Source organism: Bos indicus, chromosome 9 (genome assembly GCF_029378745.1).
Source record: "Bos indicus isolate NIAB-ARS_2022 breed Sahiwal x Tharparkar chromosome 9, NIAB-ARS_B.indTharparkar_mat_pri_1.0, whole genome shotgun sequence".
Classification (NCBI taxonomy): Eukaryota; Metazoa; Chordata; class Mammalia; order Artiodactyla; family Bovidae; genus Bos; species Bos indicus.
This window is the reverse complement of record NC_091768.1, coordinates 69,666,577-69,693,359: the sequence shown is the minus strand read 5'-3', so window position 1 is coordinate 69,693,359 and position 26,783 is coordinate 69,666,577. Positions and strand designations below refer to the sequence as shown.

General features: G+C 40.6%; 1 long non-coding RNA gene across 15 annotated transcripts in view; it reads left to right on the top strand.

Moving 5' to 3' along the window:
- The window catches only part of LOC109563946 (uncharacterized), a 129,789-nt gene that overhangs the window by 58,006 nt on the left and 45,000 nt on the right, over positions 1 to 26,783 (top strand). For all 15 annotated transcript variants that reach the window (XR_011568486.1, XR_011568489.1, XR_002181439.2 and 12 more), the window contains exon 3: positions 2,294 to 2,405. This is a non-coding gene — a long non-coding RNA (uncharacterized lncRNA). The remainder of the gene's footprint in view (positions 1 to 2,293; positions 2,406 to 26,783) is intronic.

The window sequence follows — 26,783 nt, the reverse complement described above, 5'->3', positions numbered from 1 at the left end:
CCTGTGGACCATAACCCACCAGGCTCCTCTGTCCATGAGATTCTCCCAGCAAGAGTACTGGAGTGGGTTGTCACGCCCTCCTCTAGGGGATCTTCACCACCCAGAGATCAAACCTGCATCTCCCTCATTGCAGACGAATTCTTCACAGCTGAGCCATGGGGAAGCCTAACCAGATGGAGTAAGATAAGACAAACAGAAAGAACTTGGTCCCCAAACCTGACTGAACAAAGAAGGTTGCAGACCTGCTTGTATTTTTTTCTTAACAAACTACTCTAAAAAATGTCTTCTCTCTATTGTTCATCTTCTCCCATGCATTTTGAATGACTTCCAAGCCATCTGCACCAGATGAAATCCAAACCTTTGTTAAAATGCGCTTCACTTAAAGAATGTACTCATTCTGTATTTGTTGAATTGAGTATAGAAGAACATAAAATATTCTTCATAGCACACTTATCTGTTAGAAAAATTCAAAAAAATCATTAATGTAAGACCAGAACATTTCACCTTTGAGTTCAAGAGATGGCATCTGTGGCTCATTAGCAAATAAAGTACAGAACTATTCTTATACATAATTTCATCAAGTAGAATAATCTTCCAAGGTCATTTTATCAAATAATATGATCTTTCAAAGTCATGAACAGATTGTGAGACAATGCCATGCAATATACCTAGAATTTAATCAGATGTTGTTTTAATACCACATGTTTATAGCATATGGGAAGTACTTGAAAATAATGACCCAGAGGGATGGTATGGGGAGGAAGGTGGGAGGGGGGTTCAGGTTGGGGAACACGTGTAAACCTGTGGCGGATGCATGTTGATGTATGGCAAAACCAATACAACATTGTAAAGTAAAAAAAAGAAAATAATGCACAAGTCAAAGACCTTTGGAGTTAAATGGAAAAGATCTTTAATTATGCTAATAGCTTTGTGGCAGTTTCAAATGTGGTCACACATTTGTTGACATTTCTGCCATAGAAAGGGGGGTGTCTATGTGCACTTTTCTTGGATATGGATGGGGTTTGTGACTCTTCAACCACTCAAGTCCAGTGGCAAGTACAGCCCTTGGGACTTCTGAGGTTAGATCACAAAAGCTCATGCAGCTTCCACCTTGCTCACAGGAGCATTTGCTTTTAGTGCCCTTGAAGTCCACGTAAGAAGTCTGACTACCCTGAGGTCACATTGCTAGAGATCCCACATGGATACACTCCAACTGATAGTCCCAGCTAAGCCCAGCCTTCTAGCTCTTCTCCCAAAGTTTGAGACATGGCAATGAAACCACTTTGGACTTTTCAGACCATTTTATTAGATTCAGTTTTGTGCATCAGGAATGCTGTGGGGTTCAGCTAGATAATCCTTCTCTTCCATGTGATGTTAATGGAGGTCATCTGATAGAAGGATGAACCACTTGATTCCTGCCCAAATTTCTGACCCATAAAAATTGCAAGATATAATAAAATAGAGCTTTTCTTAGTGCCACTAAGTTTTGAAGTAGTTTATCATAAAGAAATAGGTAGCTGGTATAAGATTCCTCAGCCAGAACCCCTTGGAAGAAGAAAAAAGGATTTAAGAGAATAATTTATGTACTGCTGAATGTGAGTCTCATACTACATGATTAGATAAAAGAATTGGGTAATATACAACCTAATCATAGGAATAAGGCCCACAAGTACCATCAGATCACCCTATTTAGAGGGTCTTGATAAAAAAAAGCCCCATCAATGTCATCCACAACAAGAATTTCAACAAGCAGAGAAGAGATCCTTCAAAATTACTTGCAAAGTCATAATTATTTCATTGACAGTTAAACATTCTTTCAATTCTGTAAAGATTTAGAATTAAATATAGACATGTACAAGTAAACAAAACCATAGTATTAATATTTGTGTTAATGAAACTGTGTATTTTTATCATTTTGTACTTGTTAGGCTTATAAGACTTTAGACAAAGTAACAGATCAACCTTGTAATTTCAGCTTAAAATGAATAATTGGATAATTAATTTACACTTGTGATTTCAAAATGAAATCTTAATAAATTACATACAGTTTGTGGACATTTAAGAAAATTCAAGTTTCTCTAATATTGTAGCTTTAATTTTTTTTGAATACTTTTAGAGTACTCAGGAAGGTTTACTTAAGCGAGCTCAAAATATATGAAGATATTTCATTAAGTTTCCAAAATGAGACAAACACTATTTAACATCAATGTATTTCCTAATTTAAACTCCTTTATAAAAGAATTTCCTCTTGCGGTGAATTTGCTGAGAGCTATTCTTATCCTTTCTCTCCTAGGAATTTCACTAAGCTGTCAAAGCAGTAGACTGGTCACTGCCACGGGAAAGAAAAAAAGGTAGCTCCCCCTGAACAAGGGTGAAGAAGAGCCTGTTAATTACCAGGAACAGAGGTGAGCTCAGCAGTTTCTGAACAAAGAAAGCTCTGCCTTGAGAACACCCACTCCCTATGAGTGCTCTGAGCTCTGGGCTCAGGGTGCTTTCCCTGTCTCTCTGCTGCATCCAGATAAGGAGATGAGCACCCGTAAACGAGAAACACCACAAACAACACTCTCGGAGACTACCTGAAATGGGAAAGGGACCTGTTAGTGGGTCTACCCTGTTAAGTGACAATAGCAATGTAAATCTTTGTTTCTAGAAGCCTTCTTTTCATTCCACCTCCAGAAACAAAGAACAAAAGAAGTGAAATATATATGAAAGGATTAGAATAAGGAAACAAATGTATTCTTAAAATCATCAAGTCTTACTATTAGATTTAGCCTAAAAGGAAACGGCAACCCACTCCAGTATTCTTGCCTATAGAATGACATGGACAGAGGAGCCTGGTAGGCTACAGTCAATGGGGTCGCAAGAGTCAGACACGATTTAGCGACTAAACCACCACCACCACCACCCTTCCCATATGGGGGCTTCCCAGATGGCTCAGTGGATAAAGAATCCGCCTGCAATGCAGGAGACTGGGGTTCGATCCTCAGGTGGGGACGATCCCCTGGAGGAGGACATGGCAACCCACTCCAGTATTCTTGCTTGTCGGCTACAGTCCATGGGCTCACAAAGAGTCAGACACGACTGAGTGACCAAGCACAGCAGCACAGCACACTCTCCATATGTTTTTAGAAACATGAACATATACTTTTGTGGGCCACAGCCTGACCACTGGCATTTGTCTAAGTTGTGCCGCTTTCCTTATATCTTTCCTAGGTTATTCAACACATTTTTCTCTGTAGCTTCAGCTCTCAGTGTTTAGCTCAGGAAACATTGTTCTAATGACACATTTGGATCTGCTCTATTTTCTTTGGCATAGAAAACCAGAGATACTCACTCTCAGGTTTGCTGGCCATTGCTACTTTCAGATGTAGAGATTCACATTGCCTGGGCAACAGAGGTAAAAACATTTTCCTCACCCATCATAGCAATAGATGACCCTTATCTTATCAGCCTACTTTCTCCGTGTGTATCTTAAATATTAATTTCCTTATAATGCTTTTGACTTTATAAAAACCACTATCAGTGTGGTGGGTCCCCTTCCTGTTCCTGGGAAATCACCAAACCCCATTGTGAGTCTATAGGAGGATAAGCCTCTTCTTAACCCAGTCACCTTGGCCCTAACTGACTGGCTCAGGGATAGTGACCAATGTCCAGTTGGGCCATTAGAGTCATTTTCTAGTTTTCTAACTGTACTTGAGGGGAAAAAAAAAAAAACAATAATCCTTGTTACGGGTTGACTTCTACTAAGAGTATATTCTTTAATTTCCTCAAATTTGTGAATTTTCCAGTTTTCCTTCTGTTACTGACTTCTAGTTCTATTCCATTGTGATCAGAGAAGGTACTTTGGATGATTTTAAACTTTAAAAATTTTACTGAGACTTGTATTCTAACATATGGTCTATCCTGGAAACTGTTCCAAATGTACTTGAGAAAAACATGTATTCTGCTTTTTGGGGGATGTTTTATATTTGTCTCTCATGTCTAGTCTGTTTATGCTGTTGTTCTTTAGTCCCTAAGTCACATTCAACTCTTTTGTGACCCCATGGACTGTAGCCCTCCAGGCTCCTCTGTCCATGGGATTTCCCAGACAAGAATACTGAAGTGGGCTGCCATTTCCTTCTGCAGGGGATCTTTCCAACCTAGGTATCAAACCCATGTCTCCTGCACTGGCAGGTGGATTATTTACCACTGAGCCACCAGGGAAGCTTCTTAGTTTATTTACAGTGCTGGCCAAATCCTTAATTTCTTTATTGTCTTCTGTTTAGTTGTTCAGTCCATTATAGAAAGCAGGGCATGGAAAACACTCAACTATTACTGTAGAACTATTTCTCCCTTTAATTCTTCCAATTTTTGTTTCATACACTTCAGGTCTCTGTTGTCAGGTGTGTGTATGTTTATAATGGCTATGTGTTCAGCATGAAGACTATCGACACTTATTCAGAAACTTAAAGAAAAATGATAACTTTTTCTTCAAGATGCCCAGGAAATTTAATAATAGATTGGGTAGCTCTATTTTTGCAGCTTAACATTTAACATAATATTTGAGATACATATATATGAGTTGTCATAATTCAAGGTCTAGAAGCTTTTGTATAGATAATTAATTCACATAAGGAGTTTTTTAAACAGTAAAAGAAAGATTAAGACAATGAAATGGATTTCTAATCAAATTTGAAATGGAAAGCAATTATAGAAATGCCTGCAGAATTTCTTCCTTTGTGAAAATGCTATCTTATGCAATTTATACATATGCAAAAGCTTTTATATATATACAAAAGATTCTTTGTAAGGCACCACTCACAGTAGATGAAATTTATGTCTGTAAATGCCTGTCATGATGTTCATGTAGTAATTTTGTAATCCAAAAAGTGAATCTTCTATATAGTATTTTTAAATGCATCTTCTAGCTCTCCAGCATAAAAAAGTAATTTGCTCTAGTTCTAGGCAATGAAAAAAAAAAAAAAAAGTTCTTCTCTGTTCCTTTGCTGCTTTTTTATAGTGTCCTCCTGTGTAATTGATCCCAGAGCCTGGATGTGAGGTCTGCTGTTTCTTCAAAACTTTAAAGAATTAGTTCCCTATGCTTTTGATCCCTGTCAGAAAATTTCAACAAGTGAGTTAAGAAGCCTGAATGAATCAGAGAATGTTAACTTATGGACTGTATTCTGGTGCTCCAAATAGGTGGAATAACCCCCAGACTCACAAAGGTCATAGATGATCCCTAAAGATATACTGGTATGAGCTACTTTTCCTTACAATCTTCTCAGTCCATAATTCTTCCATTTGGAAATGCATTTGTCCTCTCCCTGGAACAACAAGGGGTAAAGAGAGTCCCAGACATAATTAGTAGCCTAATTCTTCCTTTGTCTGTCACCACTTCTCTCAACATACACACACACACACAATCACACACATCATTTTTACTTAGCCCTTATGGGAGACAGAAATTGCTCCAGAAATGAGCGGGGGCAGGGCCAAGGCTTCTATCACCAGATCTGAGGCTGAGCAGGGACTAAGAATGGGCTTCTCTGCAAAGGAACAAATGAGTCGATCTGAAGTGGGGTTAGGTGGCCTGAATCTTCCAGGGCCCTCCTGAGCTGCAGCTGACCCACACTGCCAAAAAGCAGGTGGACAAAGAGATCAAGATCAGAGAGAGCACCAGCTGAGATGGTCTGATGGAGAAAAAAGAGGTGGGGACTGGCCAAGCCTATGTGGGCAACACGGACATTTATGTAACACTTTACGGTTGATGAGTGTTTTTCATCTTCACTGTGCCTTTTTTTTTTTTTAAGCCACTGAATTACATAAGAGGCAGATAATGTTATTATTCCTAGATAATAGAAGTATCCCGGTTTACTTTCATGAATGCAGAAATTGAGGTTTGCCCAAAATCACAATTTTAGTACGGGCAGAGATATAACTCAAACCTATATCAGTTCATGACTCTTAAACGTGTGTTGTTTGGACCTACCCCCAGTAGATCTACTAGGTCAGCTGTGAATCAAAACACAATGCAGTAATTCAAGTCTTCCAATATGAAGTTTGCTATGGAGGTGGATGGTAAGTGGCCAGGTTGGGCTCGTTGGCTGTTTTCAAGAACTTGTAATTTAGTCTAAAGGCAATGGGAAGAAAATATTAAGAGTCCAATTCAAGTGAGTCTGAAGATGTCTGAGACTCTAGCCTGATGGGGGAGACTCTAGGAGCATCTTCATATGAGAGTGATGGGAGCAAGATGGGAAATACATCTTAAGGGACAAGAGAATCACTGTATTGACATCTTCATTATTGATAAAGTTCATCAATAGTATTTCACCAAACTCACTGTGAGGCAATGAACACAAGGTATCAGCATCTTTGGCACTAAGAGTTACAATCTTATTTAGAGGCAAGCACTGGTCCATATCCTTGTCCTACATTTAATGCAGCAAACTTCAGTAGGCATTTGTTCCTCTTTCACAGTTGGAGAAACAGGCTTGAGATACTGACTTTCCTAAGATCACACAGCACCAAGTTCCACATTGGTAAAGCCAAAACTATCCTAGATACCTCTCTAATGATAGAAGTATATTATCAGTCTACAAATTCAGGTGTACAAGAAAGTCTTAAAGATTTCTTTAACTTGGTTCAGTTTCTATTTTAAGCCTCACCTTGAAACTTCAACAACTATTAACCTGGGCCATTCAAGATTTCATCCCTCTCATTGTACCCTGAGTTAATGACAATGTTTAGGGGCTGATGTGGCATAAAGGCATTGGGTGCGCCTTCAACCTTAGCAATCTGCCCCACAGTAAGTAATATCAACACAGTCATTATTCCATTCAATGTGGCCCCTGGACTGTGGGCCAAAACTTGTCAAGTACAACAGATTGGTTTCTTTTGTGCTCATCGAGAAGGGGATGACAGAGGATGAGATGGTTGTATGGCATCCCCGACTCAGTGGACATGAGTTTGAGTAAGCTCCAGGAGTTGGTGATGGACAAGGAAGCCTGGCATGCTGCAGTCCATGGGGTCGCAAAGCGTCAGACATGACAGAACATTTGAACTGAACTGAAGTGAGAACTAGATTGCCTTTGGGCAGGACACATACTCTAGAGTACAAGCCTCACTCTTCTCCCGCTCAGCTTCCCAGGTGGCGCTAGTGGTAAAGAAACTGCCTGCCAATGCAGGAGACATAGGAGACACAGGTTCTATCCCTGGGTCAGTAAGATCCCCTGGAGGAGGGCATGGCAACCCACTCCAGTATTCTTCCCTGGAGAATCCCATGGACAGAGGAGCCTGGTGGGCTACAGTCCATGGGGTCACAAAGAGTTGGACACTCTGAAGTGACTTAGCATGCACACACAGTCTTCCACTCACATCACTTCCAATCCTCACACATATGTTACCCACCAGGAACCTGAACACATTGAGTTTATGAGCCTGGTTAGAGAACCCACAACACCTTGGTCTCCATGGTCTTGCTTGCCTTAGTCCCTTCTGCTTGTGAGACCCAAGACCTTCTCTGCTAGTAAAACAAGGAAGTAGGGCATGAACTCACCCATCACTTTGTTCACAGCCCTGGGCTCTGGGGACTATATCTCATCTGGTGGAACATTTACTCACCATGCTTATTAAGGTCACTTTCTCTGGGCCCACAAATTTTCTCCTCCCTTGAGGGCTTAGGATTTGGAAAATAAAAGCCAGGATTTCCAAGTTTATCCAGCCCCTTCCTCTCTGGAGGTGGCCAGGGCGGTGGCTGGGAGTGGGGGTTTGGAGGTGGGGGGTGGAGACTTGTAAGCTGTTTCAACAAAGAAAATACAGGGAAGGAAAAATACAATAATCCAGGGTAAAATAATACCAAAATAGTATCTTGCCACTTGGAGTTCTTTAGAAAAGAAATGCCACTTAACTGTAAGGAACCAAGTATAGAATAAAGGTCTTAGGATGATTTGGATGAGGGTTCCATTGACTTTTCTTCTGGCACCAACCCAGTAACCACAGAGGGCAAAATTTGTAAAATACAGCACAGTGCCTTCAGTATTCAAGATTAGAAGCTGAAGAAGCTGGGCTCTCACAGAAGAGCAGCTTTACAAACCTCTTCCCGGCACAAATTCAGGAGCATTGTCAGAGCATGGCAAAGCGCTCTTGGGTGGCATGAGTTCACAGGGCACTGATGCCATTTCATTCATTGTCCCATTTCTGATATGTGCTGCATCAGGGCTCTCATAAGTGGAGTCAGCTTTCTTTTAAATTACAGGTCAATTTTCTGCATCCTCTTTGCTTTTCTATTTCTCCCAAGGTGGCAGCTGGGAAAAAAAGATATTAAAAAATGATGAAGGACCAAATACAGGAGTAATGTAGTCTGGCATCTGTAGGTTTTTGTCTACTTTTACCTAAGTATAGCTCTTCAAGGAGTCTCATGTGTCTATTATCAAGTCCTTCATATGAGATATTATCTCCTAAAAAAACAAAAAAGTGATCATTTTATTTCTTCTGCAATTTGGCACTCAAAAAGCCCAGATCAGCTTTCAGCTCAAGACATTGCTATCTGTACCAAATCATATATGAAAATATATCCCAGGCCTATAGCCTAGGTTCAGAAGTATAGAATGTGGAGATTTAAAAAACTCCTTGAACAACTGATGTGGAGGTTGGGGCAGGTAGGGGTATGGCAGGTAAAAGATGAGACAGAGAGACAGTGAGGGTCTGGGAGGACAGGCTGAGTTTAGCATCCGGGAAGTGCAGGTGTAGGGACCCAAGAGGACATGGAAGCATTGAACATTGAGAACTTCCTTAGGCAATAAATGGCAATGACACAGGAGGCAGAAACCACCCCAGCAATGGAAAACCTAGACGTTAGTCATGGGGTTGAGGCCTCTGAGCAATGGAGAAAGAATAATGGGCAACCAGACCTCAAAGTGTTGTTGATTTAACCTTGCACAACCATTCTGAGTAAGCATTTTCCCTGTGTGCTGAAATGAGGGAAGTAAATGTCAAAAGGGAGTTAAATGAATTGCCTGGTCATAGATTTAATGAGGTGATTCAGACTAGAGTGCACCCCAAGTCCTTTCAAATCCACTCAAAAGCCTGAACGTTTTTCAACTTTACCAAGACTGACAGGGTACAGACCTGAGGACCTGTCAGGCAGGATTCTGTCCCAGTGGTTCTGGAGCTTGTAGAATTTCTCAAAACATGATCTGTGAACCCTGCCCCCAGTAAGAGTCACCCTAGCCACTTGTGAAAAATAGTACTTCATGGGACTGTTCCCCAGACATTCTGATTCAGAAGGTCTGGAGTGAATTTCAAGAATTTTAACTTTCTTGGAGATCCATATATAGAATATCCAATGCTCCATTATCCTGATCGCTGAAACAAATTATGGTTGGGCATAAGACCTAAGCAGAGCCAACTGGTGTCTTCTCTTGGTGGACTATAGCCCATGGGGTCGCAAAGAGCCAGACATGACTGAGCATGCATGCACACACACACTAAGGTTTATATATATAATGTATATGTATATATACACACACATTTGAGAGTAATATTCTTTCCATTGATACTGCTAAGCTTTGAGGTTGTAAGCTGGGTTGACTGGGGTTCCTCTTGTCTACTATGTAGAAACAGAGTCTCTATACATATTTACTAATCAGAAATAAGCTTTTGAGTCCCTTGGATGTCACGATATCTAAAGTCTACCTTGGATCTCCTACTTTTTGAGCCCAATCTCCTTTTTTTTCCCTTCTTAAACTAGTTTGAGTTGGGTTTCTGCCACTTATAACCAGGTGGCCTCACTAGAGTGTGTGCAAAAGAGACCGAAAGGTTTATATGAATGCAGTATGAGTCAGCAGTGTAATAGGACTTCTAAATTCACCAAGGTTATCCTTGGGCTTAAAAACAAATGGCCTAAGTCACATGTTTTTCTTGTACTTCTTGATCCTCACACTGTCCTTGACTGATACTGTCCACTTTGGTGCCTTCAATTATAATGATTCAGAAACCAATATCTCCATCTACATCTTTGATCTTTGGTTGTGATTCAAAGTCTGCAGAACATTTCCACTTGGGTGTCCCCAGGCAGCACAAATTCAATGGGTACAAATACGCATTAATGATATTTTCCCCCCTCAAGAGTTGATTAACCTCTTGCCCTTGTCTCTGTGAAAAGCACAGTCATCCTCCCAGGTCGAAAGCCAGAAGCCTGGGCACTCTACTTACACCTCCCTTCTCATCACCATCCCAATGCTTCTACTATTATGTCCAGTTTGTTCTGCCATCTAAACTCTAAAGACACATCTAAATACCCAAATACAGCTAACAAAGCTGTTCATAATTTGGCTGTTGCTTACCTGGATTGTTCCATTTTTGTCTTCCTTTCCTTTTGAATTTTTTGTGCTAGCCACTTTAAAGCTTGAAAGACCATCCCATACTCTTTTGTCTCTAGGTCTTCGTATAAAATGACCAAGTTGCCTGTAAGTCTCTTCCCTCATCTTTCTCTTTGCCCAGTGAACTCCTATTCATTCTGTAAGGCCTAACTAAGATGTCATGTTTGGAAAGACTTGCCTCTGATCCTGAGTATGCCTTAAGTTCCACCGTTGTAAGTTCTCACAATGCCCCAATAATTCCTCATTGCAGCAATAATCAGTATGTTTTTTTTACCTCACTATTCAATTTTTTAAGAGATAGAAAATGTACATAAGTGGAAAGAAGTATATGTCAAGGATGGAAAACTAAATCATTTCTTCTCAAATTAATTTTTAAGCTTAACACAATATGATCATCCACAGTTGGATGTCTTAATTGATAAAATTATCCTAAACTTCATCTAGTTGTATAACTGGGCAAAAAGAGCTTAAAATTTTCAAAAAAAAGGGAAAAGTAAATAACAGAAGATCAGCCTTATCAGGTACCTAACCTGTTAAACACATAAATGTTGGAACACTGCTTAAATTTACTCAATGACTTTTTATTTCATTAACAAAACTCCTTAGCAAGGACCTGAGTTGCATTTATTTGGTGGGGCCTAATTTCTGTCCAGGCTCCTACCTACAAGACTGTCTGGGAAGTATAGTGTTAGCTTTCCAGGCTGTGCAGAAAAGGGAGACAAGCTAGAAGGAGGGGAGGATTGGAGGCTGAGTTCTAATAAGCTGTATCCACCCAAGAATTCTGCTCCTGGTTCTGAGTTTGTTCCTGGTCCCAGTCTCAAGTCTTATCATTGTAAACTATCTTCTTGGGAGGGGGATCTTCCCCATGCACTTCTTCCATTTCCCAGCATAAGCTTTTAAGGCCAAGAATTATGTCTATGTTGTTCATTATTATATCCAAAGTGATAATCAATAAATTTGATTTTGATTAAAATGTAAATAAAAGAGGCCTGACTGAGCCTTGAACTATTAGACCCACTGCTTCAGGCAGTGATCCTTTTTGAAGACATCTTAAGGGAAAGACAAACAAGCTGGGCTGAATTACAAGAAGATGGCATTGATGATGAGAAGCTACTAGTACCTGGTCATACAAGGAATGGAGAAGGAAATATTTTACCTAGAGACAGACATGCAATAATTTGGAAGTCTGTTACATGCAAGAAGAAATAGACAGGGTTTTGCTGCTTCAGAGAGTAGGACTAGAACCAACAGATGGATGGTACAGGGAATCAGAATTCAACTCAGTATCAGAAAGAATTGCGGCCTATTATATTCACCCAGGAGATGGTGACTGTCTTCCCACAGGAAATGGCCCTACTCAGGGATGTGGTTCCTAAGGATGTGGGCTGAATGATTTCTGAGGCCTCTAGGACCTTCGAATAAACTAAAAGTGCATGTGTGGGTGCGAGCGTGCTAAGGCGCTTCAGTCGTATTGGACTCTTTGCGACCTTATGGGCTGTAGCCCTCCAAGTGACTCTGTCCATGGGATTCCCCAGGCATGAATACTGGAATCGGTTGTCACGCCCTCCTCCAGGGGGTCTTCCTGCATCTCTTATATCTCTTGCATTGGTGGTGAGTTCTTTACCACTAACACTACCTGGGAAGCCCAAAATGAAAGTAGACATATCTTTTCCAAAATCTTATTGAAACACCTGATTATGCAAGTTGCTAATGTTCTATTTCTTTAGGACTAAAACGAGCGCTTCATGCCCTTAGACCATGACAAAGCGTTCGAAGGATTCCAAGCTAAGCATGGCTGAACTGTAGTTCTGGAAATACACCTGGCTACTTGTCATCCTTCCACCATCTTACATCCAGTCGGTTTATCATTCCACATGGCTCTTCACACAGTATCAGCAAGGCAATATCAATTATATGCATTTGCTATTCACCCCCCATACTCCTTTGGTGGGAGGCCAATATTATTCTCCTCACCTTAAAAGCTAGCAAAGGTACAGACATGTGAAGTAATTTTCACAAGGTCACTGAAAATTAGATGAAGGCCCCAGGAGCTGATCCCAGCGCTTAATTTCCTGAGTCACGCAGCCCCCACTGCTCCTCTGCAGGAGGCCTGGGCTGAGAGCTCAGGAAAACATGGCAGTGCATTTATTTCTGCTTTTTCACTCATGCTTTTTAATAGTAATGCAATCATCGTGTTTTTCCAAACAGATTTATTTTTTCAGAAATAAAGAAACTCAGAATCAGGAGTAGAATTCTTTGACAGGAAGCTTCTTTTGCAGTACAATGCCTGAATTCTGATTACTCTGTTCTTGTTTAGAGGATTCCAGAAAATAGCGCTTGGCTAGTAGGTGTTTTAATAAATACCTCATACACATAGTACTTTAGTGGAGAAGTGATCTTATTCTTCGTCCCAAGAACTGCATTAACTGTGATGGAACTGGCTAGGGAGTGTTTAACAAAACAGTGCTTATACGAAGGGACACTCAGTTTGTAGCTATATGTGTCCTTCCATCTGCCCATTCGTGAATTATTCAACCAACATGAAACAGCACTGTTTGGGGGTGGGTTTTTTTTTTCCAACTGGCGGAATTTAAATAAGCTCTATTCCCCAAAATAACTTAAGAAAAAAACCCTACATCAGCACCTCCAACACTCCAGCACAGGCAAAGCTGGCCAAGGGCTGTATTTATCATCACAGGCTCTGCAGGGTTTTTAATTTTTTTCCAAGAAAATTGAAGGAGGTTGGTTTTCAAAGAAAAAATGACATTTTAAAAAATCCATTCAATTCTTAACTGTATTATCCAACATTCGTATCTTGATTTTGAGGTCATTCTCCTTGGAGGAAGATAAATGATAGATTTGTTCCTTGTAGATGTTTCCCTTAGTCAGAAAGTTCCCTCTTTTTGACTATGTTAATGACTCTAGAGAGAGTCCCACATGGAGAGAGGATCAAGGAAAGGAAAAGTTAGTACCAGACCTCACCCTGCTTGTAGGAGGCATGACCTGAGAGCAACAGCAACCCTGCCAGGAGACTTGCCTCTCATCTCAAAAGTGAAAGTAAAGCTGTCAGTCACTGAGTGGTGTCCAACTCTTTACAAGTCCATGGACTATGGCCCACCAGACTCCTCAGTCCATGGAACTCTCCAGGCAAGAATACTGGAGTGGGTAGCTGTTCCTTTCTCCAGAGAATCTTCCCGACCCAGGGATCAAACTGGGTCTCGTGTATTGCAGGCTGATTCTTTACCATCTGAGCCACTGGGAAAGCCCCAAATACATTTAAATGTTTTAGGGTCAAGCAATGGCACCCCACTCCAGTACTCTTGCCTGGAAAATCCCATGGACAGAGAAGCCTGGTAGGCTGCAGTCCATGGGGTCGCTGAGGGTCGGACATGACTGAGCGACTTCACTTTCACTTTTCACTTTCGTGCATTGGAGAAGGAAATGGCAACCCACTCCAGTGTTCTTGCCTGGAGAATCCCAGGGATGGGGGAGCCTGGTGGGCTGCCGTCTCTGGGGTCACACAGAGTCAGACACGACTGAAGCAACTTAGCGGCAGCAGCAGCAGCAGTGCGTGTTACACAAAGGTGAAAACCTTTCTGGAACAACCCCAATTTGAAAAATCAGTGTAGTATGTCTTTAAAGTCACTCAAAATGCAGTCCAGTTTCTGCTACTACTTTTTCAAAGACTCAATGACAAAATTTCGTAATGTGCAATATTTAACTGCTCAGAGTGTTGAAAACACTTTGTAAGAGTAAGAACATCAGAATTCAATCACAAGTACCCACATGTTGAAGGGCAGTTTAATAAGATATTGTGGCATTTTTTGTTTTCTTTGCTACTCTTGCTTGCTTTCTATTTTACTTGTTTGTCTGTGGAAGAATGAGAAACAATGAGGAGTATTTGTCCTTCCCCCACAATCCCGACCTTGATGACGAACAAGGATTGAAGTCCAGAAGACTCAAGGCTTCCTTTACTCATGGAAAATATTTGCCTTTTGGAAGTAGTGGATGAGGAAGGGTGGGTGGTTTATGGGTTGGGAATGGGGGTGCAGGGTACTGCCTAAACTAAAAGAGCTTGCTCTGACCAGGAAAGCAGATGGGGGCCTATGGAAGGGACAGAAACCCTCCACACCTAGGCGGGTGGCATTGGGCAATGGGAGGACAGAGAGAGAAGAGCTACAGGGGAGATGGCAGTTCCCCATGGGGTGGGAACGTCTGTCGGTGGCATCTAGACAGCCCCTCCCTGGGAAGGAAAACAGTACTTGGCAAAGATCTCTCTGCCCCTCCCCTCAGTTGATAAACCAGTGGAACCAACTGTTCTCTGTGTGTTCCCATCACAATCAGCAGTGACCATGAAGACTAAAGACCAAAGGGCCCTTCACGTAAGACCTGGCCTGAATAAGATACTTTGGACCTTTCAATAACCCTGGTGAAACTAGGGGAAGAGAATCTAGTAACGAATGAGATTGAATTTCCCATCATTACAGAAGGATGGAGGTTTAGAAATATTACATTTTATTTAAATGATGACAGAAAATTATATATTTTGCATCCTGAAATTAAGGTATTTGGTGGTGTGTGTGTGTTTATATTTTGTGTTCCAAATTATCAGGAAATTGCAAACCAAAAGTCAATTCTAATAATATTTCAATAGTTTGGAACTATGAAGATAGTTATCCATGAAACTATGTTTATACATAGAAAATAGATCACCAGACAGCCTTCAAAGATTTCATTTCATTTAAAATTAAAATCATTTCATTTAAAATGCTATGTATCTAAACTGGAAAATATTATTCCAATATGGTAATTAAATAAAAGAAGGAAAAGTTGGGCACATTTTTGATTATTCTTTGTTGTGAATGTTGGCACTTGAGGAAAAGCAGATTGTTGGGAGTTAGGTTTTGTTCTATCTAATTTGCTCAAGAAAGTAGGAACAACTTTCAGCTTAGATGGTTAGAGCGCTAGTCGCCAGATGGTGACATTGACCCATCACTGTTTGGTTGCCATTTCAGGAAGGTCATGGAAACATCGTCCCTGGGGAGTATGGCAGGGCACGGGTCTCAGGGGCAAGAGGCAACCATTACCAGGTGTTCTGCAGAAGGCAAGTCTGACACGCAGTCCTCTCGGGAACTTCGTATGCCCCCTTTTGCTCCATGAGCTGGGAGGCCACTTGCTGTTGGTCCATCACAGTTGCACACGGTGCTGCACTTCCATCGTGCTGAGCTTTCGGGATAGCTTTATACAAAGACAGTGTGGGCAGCCATTCTGCTGTGTGATTTGAGACACATTAGGCCAGAACCTTGCCAAAAAATAATCCACCCTCACTAACCCTGCAGCGTATAAGGTAGAGGTATTAATGTCTTTGGATGAGGGTCCCTGATAAAATGCACATATCTTCTGGGAAGGTAATCCCTTTTGGAAGAATTTGCATTAGTATCTTACTTTCACATAGAATGGAAATAGGAAAACATGCATTTGTTAGATGATTAAATATTAACAATGGATATTTTATAGGGAAATTTTTCTTCTCAGTTAAAAATAGAATAAAAATTACTAATTACACGTCATGCAGACATCTTTTTCTGTCTAAACAATATTAAAATGGTGAGGACAACTCATAACAGTACCAGTCACTGAGAAGGACCTTTCTCAGCTAACAGCATGGGCAGCCTTTGAATGTTCCAGCACAGGGGCCAGCCTGTTGTAGCATCCTAGGAATACCAGTGGTTCTTCTGCTCTCTGCATGCTACACCTGCAGAAGCAAAGATGGAGCCCTGTTGGGAGTCTGGGGGTGTGCCAATAGATAAGAGGAAAAGTCATATTTTTATAATTCAAAAATTTATGAGATAATTACTCCAGACTTAGCCCAGGGTTCAATTATTCTCACAACAGGATTCCTGTCTTCTTAACTTATCTTATATTTTAAACCATTTTAAATAATTATGCAGGTTTTATATGAATTAACATATTCACTGGCCAGTTTGAGATTATATAAATAAGCCCTTATCTTGAACTATTATTACACATGCATTCACTTGCCTCAAATTTTGAAATAATTCTCCTGAAGCCTTCTTTGGAGCTTCAAATAAATGATTAGCCTTTCATTGTATTATTTTAAGTCTCAACCAAAGAACTGACCCAGATGGCAACCCAGGTAGCAACTAGGAGGGCGGTAGCAGGAGGACAGGGAATTCTGTGTGCTTAAGGAAGGGGGATGGTCGAGGTCAGGGCTTATGTTAATTTTCTAGGGCAGCCATAACAAAGTACCAGAAGCTAGGTGGCTGAAAACAACAGACATTTATTGTCTCACAGTTCTGCAGGCCGGATCTGAAATCAAGTTTTGGTAGGGCCATGAACCTGACAGGGAAGGGTCCTTCCTTGCCTCTTCCTAGCTCACAAAAGTTGCCAGCAATCCTCGGTAGTCCTCGGCTTATCCCTGGATCACTCCAGTCCTCCATCTTCACATGTCTGTCTTTCCTCTGTACCTGTTTGTCTCTGTGTCTAAATTCCCCCTTTTTATACAGACACTAGACAGACTGAATGAGGGTTCATCCTGATAATCTCATTTTAACTTGATTACCTCTGTAAAGATTCTATTTCCAAATATGATGACAGTCTGATACTGTGGGTTAGGACTTCTGATATATCTTTGGTGCAGGGTATGCAGTTCAGGAAGCAACAGTTAGAACTGGACATGGAACAACATGCTGGTTCCAAATAGGAAAAGGAGTACGTCAAGGCTGTATATTGTCACCCTGCTTATTTAACTTCTACGCAGAGAACATCATGAGAAACGCTGGACTGGAAGAAACACAAGCTGGAATCAAGATTGCCAGGAGAAATATCAATAACCTCAGATATGCAGATGACACCACTGTTATGGCAGAAAGTAAAGAAGAACTAAAGAGCCTCTTGATGAAAGTGAAAGAGGAGAGTGAAAAAGTTGGCTTAAAGCTCAACATTCAGAAAATGAAGATCATGGCATCCGGTCCCATCACTTCATGGGAAATAGATGCGGAAACAGTGGAAACAGTGTCAGACTTTATTTTTGGGGCTCCAAAATCACTGCAGATGGTGACTGCAGCCATGAAATTAAGACGCTTACTCCTTGGAAGGAAAGTTATGACCAACCTAGAGAGCATATTAAAAAGCAGAGACATTACTTTGCCAACAAAGGTCTGTCTAGTCAAGGCGATGGTTTTTCCTGTGGTCATGTATGGATGTGAGAGTTGGACTGTGAAGAAAGCTGAGTGCCGAAGAATTGAAGCTTTTGAACTATGGTGTTGGAGAAGACTCTTGAAAGTCCCTTGGACTGCAAGGAGATCCAACCAGTCCATTCTTAAGGAGATCAGCCCTGGGATTTCTTTGGAAGGAATGATGCTAAAGCAGAAACTCCAGTACTTTGGCCACCTCATGCAAAGAGTTGACTCATTGGAAAAGACTTTGATGCTGGGAGGGATTGGGGGCAGGAGGAGAAGGGGATGACAGAGGATGAGATGGCTGGATGGCATCACTGACTTGATGGATGTGAGTCTGAGTGAACTCCGGGAGTTGGTGATGGACAGGGAGGCCTGGCATGCTGCAATTCATGGGGTTGCAAAGAGTCGGACAGGACTGAGCGACTTAACTGAACTGAAAGAGTATGGCCCTGCTGACATCTTGATTTTGAACTTCTTGTCTCCAAAACTATGAGGAAATACATTTCTGTTGTTTTAAGCCACCAGTGCTCTGCTTAATCACTCAGTCATGTCTGACTCTTTGTGACCCCATGGACTGCAGCCCACCAGGCTCCTCTGTCCATGGGGATATTCCAGGCAAGAAAACTGGAGTGGGTTGCCATGCCATCCTCGAGGGGCTCTTCCCAACCCAGGGATTGAACCCAGGTCTCCCGTATTGCAGGCAGATTCTTTACCATCTGAGCCACCAGGGAATCCCTTAAGCCACCTACTTTGTGGTAGTTTACTGTGGCAGCCACAGGGCACTAATATACAGTCATTACCTTATGTAGTTTTGGAGAAAGCCAGAGGCTCTGTTTTTGTAGTGTCAGTTCTGATGGTCCAAGTTTGAGTTATAAGGCTTTCCAATTTAGTTTGTAAGTCACACTCAGACTTCTGTGCACATATGAGATACTTGATGAAAACAAACAAAATGAAAACAAGTAGGATAATACTTATTAATTCAAGAAATATTTCTGGAACACTTACTAAGTGTTCAAGGTACTGGAAACAGCCACAGATAAAGCCTCTGACCTCATGAAGCTTACTCTCAAGGGAAGGATCCAGAAAATATGCAAATAGATAAAAATGAATGCAAAGAGACACAGATGTAAAGAACAGTCTTTTGGATTCTGTGAGAGAAGGCGAAGGTGGGATGATTTGAGAGGATAGCATTGAAACATGTATATTATCATGTGTGAAACAGATTGCCAGTCCAGGTTTGATGCATGAGACAGGGTGCTCAGGGCTGGTGCACTGGGATGACCCTGAGGGATGGGATGGGGAAGGAGGTGGGAGGCAGGGAACACATATACACCCATGGCTGATTCATGTCAATGTATAGCAAAAACCACTACAATATTGTAAAGTAATTGCTAAGTCACTTCAGTCGTGTCCAACTCTGTGTGACCCCATAGATGTCAGCCCACCGGGCTCCTCCGTCCCTGGGATTCTCCGGGCAAGAACATTGGAGTGGGTTGCCATTTCCTTCTCCAATGCATGAAAGTGAAAAGTGAAAGTGAAGTCGCTCAGTCGTGTCCGACTCTTAGCGACCCCATGGACCGCAGCCTACCAGGCTCCTCCATCCATGGGATTTTCCAGACAAGAATACTGGAGTGGGGTGCCATTGCCTTCTCCGGTAAAGTAATTAGCCTCCAACTAAAATAAAAAAAAAAAGAATGCATCAGACTGGTGCATTGCAGTACAACAGGATGAAGGAATACAGTGACTAGATTAGGGGGCTGGGAGTTTTTTAAAGTAAAATGGTTAACAAAGTCTCCTTTGAAGAAGAAATGGTATTAGAGATCTGGAAGAAGTGAGAGTGAGCCATGCACAGGTCTGTGGAAAGTCATTTCTAGACAGAAAGAAAAGCAATGCACGTTGGAGTACATGTATCTTTTTGAGTTATGGTTTTCTCAGGATATATGCCCAGAAGTTGAATTGCTAAGTCATATGGTTATTTTTAGTTTTTTAAGGAAACTAACAACCTAAATGCCTATCAACAGAGGAATGGATAAAGAAGATTTGTGGTTTATATGTACACACACACATACTGGAATATTACTCAGCCATAAAAAGGAATGAAAATGAGCCATTTGCAGAGACATGGATGGACCTAGAGACTGTCATACAGACTGAAACAAGTCAGAAAGAGAAAAACAAATAACATACAGTAATGCACATATGTGGAATCTAGGAAAGCGGTACAGATGATTTTATTTGCAAAGCAGAAATAGAGAAACACACATAAGGAACAAACATGGATACCAAGGGGGAAGGGGGGGATGAATTGGGAGACTGGGTTTGACATGTATACTACGTATAAAATGTATAACCAATGAGAACCTGCTGTATAGCACAGGTAACTCTACTTGGTGCTCTACGGTGGCCTAAATGGGAAGAAACTACAAAAAAGAGGGGATATATGTAAGCATTCACTTTGCTGTAAAGCAGAAACTAACACAACATCGTAAAGAAACTGTGCTTCACTAAAAATGTTAAAAAAAAAAAAAAAAAGAAAGAAAGAAAAGCAGGTGATGAGGCTGAGCTGCTTTTTTTGAGTAACACCAAGAAGGCCAGGGAAGGGATCGAGGTGACGATGATATGAACCTTTAGATGAAGTAAGGACTTCGGCTCTGTTCTCAGCGTGATGGGTAAGGGATCAGCTCTGCCCCTCCAGAAGGAGAGTCGTTTGTGGGTAACAACTGCTGCTCATTGCACAGCAGCTCACCTCCTCCCAACTGTGGAGATAGCAGTTAGTTACCATGCCTGGTTCCCCTGACTGTGTGTCTCTGCTTCACCCAGCCCAGATGTGGTGTCCCCGGATCCCATGCCTTGGAATCCTTCCAAGGCCTGATTTCTTTACAGCAGGGGTCTGAAGCAGCCTGATTGTTAAGTGAAACTTCCCTTTTACCTAACTGATTGGAGGGTTATTTAGCAGCTGGAAGCCTGAACAAAAATGTTGAGTCAGGCTTTGAATCCATTTTCTCAGAACCTAAAATGCTCCCAAATGAATGGATTATGAATTCAGGAGAGAGTAAGAGATAAAGCAAGTTGCTTCTGGGACAAGAAGCTATGATGTTCACAAGTTTGGCACTGTTGAGTCTAGAAACGGGCATGGAAAAGGCTACCACAGGCCGCAGTGGTAGTCTTGACTACAGTCTCAAGACAGTTAGTTCAAAAACCTCCTGACAGGACAGCTTAACCTGATCTGAAAGAGCTCAGAGGAAATAGTTTTCCATCATAAGTAATTAATCAAATTATGTGTACAAATAGGAAACTTGTATTAGTACATTTATATAGCATTCAATAAATATTCAATAAGCACTTATACATTCAGACACAAATCAATGAATTAGATAAGTGTTTGAGACCATTCCAGTTGCAGAAAAAATTACTGGAGAGAATCATACTTGTCTTATTTAGGTTGAATATCCAAGACAACAGATGCCAGGGTACAAAGTAAGGTCTGAAGCTATTGTACAAGATTTGAGGAAGGAAATTTCAAAGATAGTGTTTTGAACACAAACTGAGGTTGGAGGCTAGAGAAGCCAGGAAGGTGGAGAGAATGTCTAGGGTCTGGTGGTTACTGGACTTGATAAGTGAAGTGAAGTTACTCAGTCATGTCCGACTCTGTGCGACCCCATGGACTGTAGCCCACCAGACTTCTCTGTCCTTAGGATTTTCCAGGCAAGAATACTGGAGTGGGTTGCCATTTCCTTCTCCAGGGGATCTTCCCAGCCCAGGGATTGACTCGATAGCCTATCCCTGAATAGAATGCTTGGGTCTCCCTGCTTCAAGTCTTTGGAACCTGGGGAGTTTGGTGAGTATCCCCTGAACACCCAAGGACTGATGTCCAACACATATCAGATGAGTTTAAAAGGGAGGCGGGCTGGCCAGATGCTCTGATATTGGATCCAAATTTTGGATTTTCTGTATCAATGCCTTATAATAATGGCTACTATCTAGTCTAAGTCACCTAGATATATCAACTAATTTGGTCCTCAGAACAAACGCATGAAGTAGTAATTATTAGGTTACTTTATTATACAAGCACAGGTATGTTCACAGGGGTCCACTCGTTCTTCTCAGTGGGAAAGGTGGCAATGGTGTGTCACACAAAAAGATTATTCCTCAGTGACTTTCCTTATTCATTGTGCAGTCTGTTTATTTTTCTTTCCTACTGACTCACCTCTACTGAGGAAGCATTTAAATTTTCATAGAAACAACTCTCTTTGAACTCAACTGTCATTAGTTTATATAATATTTAACTAAATCTTATATTATTAAAAGGACAAGTACAATAGGCTTAGTTTCAGGTTAGTAGTAAATACACCTGAATTATAATCACACGGCCAGACAAATGGAAGCTGTGTGATTTTACCCGCTGAGTGTTTCAATTCTGTGGGCATCCATCAGAAGGCTGAAGACAGGGCATGTTTCATCCAGAGGGTTGCAGTTCATCCACCAAGTCAGTTTAGACGAAATCATTGCAGTCATTTTTTCTTTTTGGAAATGTTATTACCCTTTTACCTATTCTCTCTCCATGTTTGGCCTACCTACAGGTGAGCTTCCTGAAACACTCCATCCCTCCAAGAATTTCACAGTATCTCTGGGGGGATAGTTTGTATTTTAATGAATGTCTTATCAGTTAACACACATATGTAACAGAACGCAAATCATGTATGTACAGCCTAATGGGTTATTATAAAATGAACACTTAGTGTAACCATATAAAAGGAAAAGAACATCATCAGACACCCTGTACCCCACATCATGACCCCTCCCTCTCCCCGTCAGGTAGGCATTATCCTTCTCTAGTATAATACTGAATCTATATAATGATCTCTTAATTAGTGTTTTTAAAATTTTGACTTAACAATTTCCTTTTGATTTTTTAAAATATAGTCTTCTGGTCCTCTACTGAAATTCTTCATCATATCATGTAATTTCTAGAACTTATTGATGACAGCTATTTTTCATTCTGTGTCTGTAGACTCCATAATTCAGACCTTCTATGGGTCATTTCATGTTTTCTGGTTTTTCTCTTGGCATTTAGTCATTTCATCTTATTTCCTATATGCCCGATAACTTTTAAAATTTAATGTCAGATATTGGGTATGGGAAAAACCTGAGTAAAATGTAAGTTTCTCCATGGTGATTCTTCTTTCTGGCAAACAATTAGGATAAAGATGGATCACCTTAATCTAATCATAAATTGAGTTTCAGTCATCACTGGGGCTTCTGCATCTCCAGTTTCTCCTGCTCCCAGTGCATAGCGTTTCTAAAATCCTATCTGAAATCTAGTCCTCCTCAGTAGATTCAGAATCTATTTTTTTTTAACTCCCATCTCTTAAGACTGGTAGAAGTTCCCAGCTTCACAGTGATGCTCATGACTTGGCAAATGCTGTAAGTGGTAAAGCCGGGTGAATGTTGGACTCAGACTATTGTGCTTTTCTTCTCTCTGAGATATTGGACCCCCTAAACTAAGATCATGGCATCTGGTCCCATCACTTCATGGCAAATAGATAAGGAAACAGTGGAAACAGTGTCAGACTTTATTTTTGGGGGGCTCCAAAATCACTGCAGATTGTGATTGCAGCCATGAAATTAAAAAGATGCTTACTCCTTGAGTTATGACCAACCTAGATAGCATATTAAAAAGCAGAGACATTACTTTGCCAACAAAGGTCTGTCTAGTCAAGGCTGTGGTTTTTACAGTGGTCATGTATGGATGTGAGAGTTGGACTGTGAAGAAAGCTGAGTGCCGAAGAATTGAAGCTTTTGAACTGTGGTGTTGGAGAAGACTCTTGAAAGCCCCTTGGACTGCAAGGAGATCCAACCAGTTCATTCTAAAGGAGATCGGTCCTGGGTATTCATTGAAAAGACTAATGCTAAAGCAGAAACTCCAGTACTTTGGCCACCTCATGTCAAGGGTTGACTCATTGGAGAAGACCCTGATGCTGGGAGGGATTGGGGGCAGGAGGAGAAGGGGACGACAGAGGATGAGATGGCTGGATGGAATCACCGACTCGATGGACATGAGTTTGGGTAAACTCTAGGAGTTGATGACGGACAGGGAGGCCTGGCGTGCTGCGATTCATGGGGTCATAAAGAGTCGGACATGACTGAGAGACTGAACTGAACTGAACTGAAGCCAGAGCCACCTTGGTAGGTCTCTGACACTTTCAAGGAGGTATTTTGTGATACTTCATCCAGTGTTTCTAGTTGTTCTTAGGAAAAAAACAGACAAAACAATAATAAAAATAAGCCTCAATGATCTCCAAAAATTTTCTCAAAATCCAGGTTTTCTAGTGTTTAAAAACAGTTTTGTGTACTAAGTTATACTTACATTGAACCCTGACTCATCACGTTGTGGTTCTGTCTTCACTGGATTTGTTTAAAAAAAAATCAGCAAATAATCTATTATTGATAGCAGAAACCTTTATTTGGGAATTATTGTTTATTTTTCACAGTGGAATTCATTTCTAAATTGCTTGTTTCAGTGTAATGGCTGCAAAATGGTTAGATTTAAGTGTTAAAGGAATAGCAGGCGTCAGGATCTACTCCCAGTAAGCATGTGGAGTCCAGTCATTCCTTGTGCTTTTGCTGTTTTCCATTAGAAGCTTTACTAATATACTCTCTTGTGTGGGCCTTCAAGCGCTCTACTAGCTATGCCAGAACTTTAAACCAGGCGTTAGGAATGGCCTTGAATTGATCAAGTTCAAAGCAAAAAAATACCACCTCATTCAAAACTAACAAAGTGTCAGGAAAGTGCCTCACTGACCATATTTTTCCTGTGCTTTGCTTTTTCCTTTTTTTGTGCTTCTTATCTCTGTCAGCCAACTTTCTTTTAATTATTTGTTCCCACCAAAGTGACAGAATTGGGTTATTCCAAATTCTATGTAGCCGATAAAAAATCTCTTGTGCAAGCCTGAGAAGGAAAAGCCTTTGGATCCCAGGTGCTTTTAAGAGAACACAATTAACATTCAGGACTGTACTGAGCAAGACAGTGTGCCTCTTTCAGTGAGCAGAAAAATTAGGGCATTTATTTATAGCTCTTTGAAAAGAGCAGTGTCCATTTTTGCCAAAAAAGTTTCTCTATCCAACTCGACGTACTTTTCTTTTAGACCAGCACTCTTTTTAAATCACTATTGACTGCCAGTTAAGGCACACGTGTAAACTCAAATGTCAAATGATATAACAAAATTATTTTATGTAGCAATGAAGTAGAAGGATGATCTGTTTTATTTTATTCAGCATACTTTTACTGAGTCCCTGTAATATTCAAGTCACTTTTCTAGAAGGGTCTGAAGGTTGCAAACATACATAAAACAGTTCTTCATCTCAAAGGACTTACAGTACAATAACAAGAGATATAATTGAAACATGTAGAAGCAAAGTGTTACTGTACACAGTGGAAATAGGTATTTTTGTTTGCTAACAGAAATCAAGGATATAGGAAATAGAATTTGAGCTGGATTTAAAGAGTAGGTAGGATTTCACCAGGAGAAGGCAATGGCACCCATTCCAGTACTCTTGCCTGGAAAATCCTATGGAGAGAGGAGCCTGGTGGGCTGCAGTCCATGGGGTCGCTAAGAGTCGGACACGACTGAGCGACTTCCCTTTCATTTTCATGCATTGGAGAAGGAAATGGCAACCCACTCCAGTGTTCTTGCCTGGAGAATCCCAGGAACAGGGGAGCCTGGTGGGCTGCCGTCTATGGGGTCGCAGAGTCGGACACGACTGAAGTGACTTAGCGGCTTAGCAGGATTTCACCAACCACATCTTCAGAGTCACTTTTCTTTTTTAAATTTCTTTTTCTATTCTTTTTTGAATTTTTCCCCCATTTAGGTTATTCCAGAATACTAAGCAGAGTTCTCTATACAACAGGTCCTTGTTGATTAATTATTCAGAGTCACTTTTCCATGAAGCAGTCTCTAATGCGTCCCTGAGGTACAATATTTGACCTGCCTTCACACACACACTCACACACACACACACACACACACTTCCTTTATCTTCCTTTATGCCGTACTCTTCACTGAATATATTGTCTACTCTTAGGACCTATAGTTTGTATCATCTAACTATATTGTAAGCTTCTTAAGGGATCTCCAGGGCCTGACAAGTACTAGGACTATTCCAACCCAAAACAAATATTCATAAACATCTGCTTAATTAATTAATTACCTGATTAGTTAGTTATTAGAGAGATTAAAAAGAGAGGAAAATACAGATTCTAGTTTCATAGTTTTTTCACAGGTTGGGATCCCCAGAACGCAGATTGTGATTGCACATGGAATTCACCTGGGAAGTTTTTGTAAAAAAATAACAAATATTTTATTAAGAAAAATTTCAAACATTTATAAAGCAGACCAAATGGTAGAATGGATGTCCTTGTACTCATCAACCAGTTTCAACTGCTGCAGAAATACTGCAAAAGGGCATTCCTCAATGTAGTTTTGCATTTTTATAGTTTTCTTTTTAAAATATGAGTCAATAAGTATTTATTGAGCATGTATTATGCAGAAATTTTAATTAAGTTTTCTGCTTCTCAATTTTTGAAAATTATTAAAATTTCTTATGAGTTTTGCATGACTGCTTAAGTGTTTCAGCAATATTATGGCTTTGGCATCTTATCAGATTCAAGGATAAAAGAACTCAATTTTCATTTTGTTATTTCATTAATACTCTCAAGCAACAAGAAGATAAAAAACAGAGCCATATGATGAACAAAACAAAAAGGTAGATGATTTACACTCTACAGCTGTATCATAGACTAGTATAAAGCTTGAAATCTGTAAGGTTCTCAGAAATTTAAAATATTCTTGAAAATGGCATATTTTTTCAACCCAAACATCATTGCATAATTCATACTCCAAGGGTTTTGAAACCTTTAGGTGAAAATAGTTTGATGACAGATATTCCATTAGGGTGTGAAGCGTTTTTTGGTGCAAATCCTTCCGTTTTGAAATGCTGTCAATAATACTATTATCTGCTTCACATGAAGGTGGTTTTAGATCTAAGAAAACAACTAAGGTGGGGGAGGTGAAGGGGACAGAGAGGCAGATGTACTACTTTTATCTCCCTTTTCAAAGCTGAAAGCAGATGAAAATAGCAGTTAAAAGGTGACTTCTTTAGAATCTACAGTTAATTGAGGAAAATAATGGCTTAAAATAAGAATTGGTTATCCTCAAGTCACCAT